At 46.9% G+C, this 4,780-nt stretch overlaps 1 pseudogene; it reads right to left on the minus strand.

Annotated features, from left to right (window-relative positions):
• Positions 1-1,641: 1,641 nt before the first annotated feature.
• Positions 1,642-3,192, minus strand: LOC147747933 (uncharacterized; annotated as a pseudogene).
• Positions 3,193-4,780: the final 1,588 nt, after the last annotated feature.

A 4,780-nucleotide genomic window follows, 5' to 3' on the forward strand; every position in this document is an offset into this window, starting at 1 on the left:
GTGTGTTGGGGGACCAAGTCTCGCTGATAAATCTGGTAGCATCTCGCAAAAGGCTTGGGATTTGCCAGTGATCCCCGAAACCCGCCATGCAACTAGGAGAAGATGGCCTGACTCGATCGGGGGATGCGGATTGCTGAGAGGGTCCAGCAAGAGATTCCACTGCTGGGGAAGAAGGAGCGGAACTGCACAACTCATTTCCAGGAGACCTGGGAACCAAGCTTGAGCCCTCCACAGAGGAGTGATCACAATCAGCTCCGACTGATAATGCATTGTGCGAGCCAGGACCCTGGAAATCATCATAAACGGGGGAAAGGAGTAACACAGGAGCGACGGCCAGGTTTGCAGAAATGCATCCGTGGCCAGGGCTTCCGGATCCGGACGCCAGCTGAAAAACAGGGGAAGCTGAGTGTTAAGACGGGATGCAAACAGATCAATCTGGCACTAACCCTAAACACGGGACAGAGAGCGGAACACTCGGGGTGAAGCCTCCAATCGCTGAAATCCCAAAGGTGTCGCGAATTCCAGTCTGCAATCAGATTGTTGCGACCGGGAAGATACTCTGCAATAACTGTGATCTTCCTCTGAAGATAAAAATGCCAAAAATCCTTGGTGATTTCCGCCAAGATCTTGGACTTCATCCCCCCAGCTTGCTGACATACCGAACCGCTGAAACATTGTCCAAGCGGAGGAGTATGCAACAGTTGGTCTGGGGCGGAGATAGACAACGGATCGCAAAAGACCCCACTAGAAGTTCCAGGCAATTTATATGGAGAGACAACTCCTCCTGAGACCACCGACCTCCCGTCGACAATTGACCGCAATGGGCACCCCATCCCCACAGACTGGCATCGGACTCTATCACCACCTCCGGGGATGCTCCGAACAGGGCTCGTCCATTCCAAGATTCCATGTGCTCCAACCACCATAGCATCTCCCACCTCGCTTCCTCTGAAAGAGGAACTAGATCTGAATAGCGAAGACCTTTCTGGAGATGACGGATCTTTAAACCCTGAAGCGCCTGGTAATGAAGAGGGCCCAGGAAAATCGCTTGAATCGAAGAAGCTAACAGACCGATATACCAATCTATAGACCTCAACGACACACTCTGTTTGGATAAAACTAAATTCAACTCCCTCTTGATGGAACGGATCTTCTGATTGGGAAAGAGGAGTTGGTAAGAAAGGGAATTGACCTGGAAACCCAGAAATTCTATCGTTTGAGAGGGAAGGAAGACAGATTTCTGAGGGTTCACCAGAAAGCCCAGAGATTGCAAAAAAGTGATAGACCATTCCACCTGTGTCATCAATGTTCGAGGGCAATCTGCCATGATTAGAATGTCGTCCAGATAGATAATTAGATGAACACCTCGGGCTCACAGAGATTCTACGACGGGCCTCAGAAGCTTTGTGAAGCACCAAGGTGCTGACAAGAGGCCGAATGGGAGAACTTTGTACTCAAACCAACTCCCTTGCCACTGGAACCGACGATGAGGACCGTAAATGAGGATTGATAAATACGCATCCTTCAGATCGAGGCGGACCATCCAGTCTCCTTCCCGAAGAAGATCTATCAGAAGATGGATGCCTTCCATCTTGAAGTGGCGATAAACCACCCCTCCGTTGAAATCTTTGAGATTGAAAACTAACCGGGACCCGCTCCCTTTTTTCTGGACCAGAAAAACTGTGCTTGCAAAACCCTGAGAATGGAGAGAAGTCCGAAGAATGGCCCCTTTTTGCTGAAGGGAAGCGATTTCCGCCTAAATGAACTCCTGTTCCTGAAGGGAAAAACCAGGGGAGTAGTTGGATGGGACTGATGTTGGGAACTGTAAAACTCTATCCTGTAACCCTGGACAGTCTCCAACACCCATGCATCGCTGGAGATCAGAGGCCAATTTGGTAGAAAAAATTTAATCCTGCCCCCTAAGACAACCTCTGAAGCCAGGATCAACCTCACCTGAAGTGTTGGAATCATGATGTCCTCCTTGGGTACCACCGTAGCATCCTTTTTTGTATTGACCTCTCCCTTTACGAGATGGATAGAAGGAGGTTCGGTTATTGTAACCGGAGTCTTGCCCTCCACCACGTTGGGACTGAAATCCACGTTGGGTATTCTGGTTGGACCCGCGGCCGAATGATCGTGCCCTGTATCGTCCGGCCCTTGCAAAAAACGGGACACTTGAGCCTTGTCCATCTCACTAAAGGTAGCAACAAGTTTTGTTAACTCTTTCAGGAACGGCTGCCCAAACAACAAGCCCTGGGCTAACTGGCCGGATTCGGACGAGGACAATTCAGCCAATTTTGGATCCAATTTAAGTAGAATGGAGCAGCGGCGCTCACAGGACATTGTGAAGTTGGCATTCCCTAGTTGACAAATAGCCCTCTGGCACCATTCAATCAATTCGTCTGGATCCACAATAGATGACAGTTCTTTGGCCTGAAAACCCAGGTCCAAAATTTTCATAAGAGGACCCAGCAAATCCAAAAATGTATCTTGGCAGGAATGCCATGCCCTGTCAATACCCTTTTTCGGGTCCTTAGAATACTTTTAAAGATATGTTACCATAGTAGGGTCTACCTCCGGAGTGTCAGCCAATTTGTCTGCCAAGTCAGGACGCGGACACTCTGACCGAAGGCGAGCCCTTACGTCCTTCTCAAATGGCTGAAGAATATCTGCCTGAACATATTCAGCCACGGCTGGGGACGGAAGCCAAGAGGAGGAGTTAGGATACACAATAACTGAAAGCTCGAATGTGAGAAGCTGAGGATGGGTTGGCGCATCTACAAAATGTTCCTTACGAGCTTTCTTAGAAGGTGGAGGACCATCACGATCTGAAGACGAAGTAGATGTTGCGTCATCAGTATCTGTCTGTGAAACGTGCAAGGCCAGAGCTTCCTTGGAGGATTTAGCACCAGAATAGTCACTGGATAAAACCTTAGCCAATTTCTGAAAGTCAGATTTATGGGGGTTGTTGGGAGATTTAGAGGAAGAAGCACGCCGTGAAGTGGACGGTAACCAGCCCTGTTGTAATGCGTAATTAGAGAGATGGCGCTTCAAGGGAGCAATTGCGCAAACTAGCGCTTTATTTACAGAATGTTGAACGCCCTGGTCCAAATCCTCAACTAAATCCTGCTCCATGGAGCCAGAGGCGTCATCATCATAATAATATTCATCCTCCTCATAATAGTCCTCCATAATTACACAAAGTGTTACAAATAATGCCCACAGAGGAAGGAAAAATGAAATTGCCAAAGGCAAATATAAGGGGGAGTGGCAAACCCCAAAGCAAGCCAATAGAAAACAGGTTGAACCTGACTGAAATAAATAAATAAAGAGTGGAGGGAGGGCTTGCCAAAAAACAGGCCACTCTAGGCAAAGCCTATGAAGATTATACAGCCCAAAAACATAGTTTCTGATTTTTGGGGGTAATGGGGGACAAAAAACTCAGGCTGTGGACAAGAGCTGTGGAAAAACGCTGCTCCGGCGTTAATTCTCCATGACAGAACGGAGATTAACATTCAAAATTCAATGCGAGGAGCGCGAGAGCACGAGAGCACCGCAGGAGTGCCGAACTTCCTGAACACCGCAGCTGCAATGCGCGAGCAAAGCGCGAACACTGGCAGCACTAAAAGTAAGCGGAAATGCAGCACAAGGCATAAACAGTATGAATAAACAAAGTACCAAAGCAGTAATGATGTAAATGTACTTAACTGGCCTTGGAGCAGCAAAGAAAGAGGATATGGTATTCTCTGTAGGGCGATTTATACTAGTTACTCTATGGTTTGTCATGTAATACCCTAAGTACTCATGGGTATTGTAGTATCGTTTTTTCCTACTGTTTTCTAATTGGCTGCTGAGCATTTCTTATAAAGAAATGATAAAGCATAATCTGAGCCTCCGGTCCTGACATAGAATTGCTTTTGTCGGTGTGAAGTCGCTGATCGATGTACGGTCAGCGCTATCATCAGCCCAGAAGTGACCGGTCAAGAATGTTACCCATTCGTGCTCTGCGATTTTTGCGCTCCTCTGGCTGGTGTGTCCGTTAATTTCCCTGTCTACTAGCACCCAGAATTTTCTTAAGTTCTGGCTTGTGCCTTCACAGTGGAGCATGCACCAAAATTGTTCAAGGTGGTGTTGTTTATCTTTTTGGTGTGCCCATCTGTACTCTTTTTTGTGTGGTTTCGTACTCATTCAGTAGTTCATATGAGTCCGGGTGCTTCCTGGATGCCCTGAGGCTGGCATTTCTAGGTTTTTTTTACCCCATAGTTTGATTTGCAGTAGAGAGCTGTGTGCTATATGAATCGGCATAAGGTCATGGGGTAGTTTACATTTTCTTAAAAGTTGAAAACAGAGGTTTGCCCACTTAGCTGTTGGGGAGGCTATTGACAGGTAATAATCTGCAGTGAGTGATAAACACTCTCAAAATATACTGCCTACCAAGTATCGGTGACATGTGACTCCTACACCTAATAATCCCCAGTGCCTTAACATTTTCTATAGACTTATTAACACACATATGATGGCTCTGTATAATGTCTGTGTGATGTAGAGTGCTCTGACACCCTACACTGGTATGAGTAGCGCTATAAAATAAAAAAAAATGCATGTGAGAGGTGCGATGGCTTCTAAAGCCTATTTACTAGGTTCCCGCTTGGAGGATATCCTGAAAGCGGCTGATTGGTCTTCAGATTCGATGTTTAAAGTGTTTTATTATAAACCTATTCCTCATGTTTCTGATGCTGTGATAGATGAGCTTTGAACCAGCATAATCAGAAGCCTCCGG

The sequence above is a fragment of the Lissotriton vulgaris genome, chromosome 1_1 (assembly GCF_964263255.1).
Source record: "Lissotriton vulgaris chromosome 1_1, aLisVul1.2, whole genome shotgun sequence".
NCBI lineage: Eukaryota > Metazoa > Chordata > Amphibia > Caudata > Salamandridae > Lissotriton > Lissotriton vulgaris.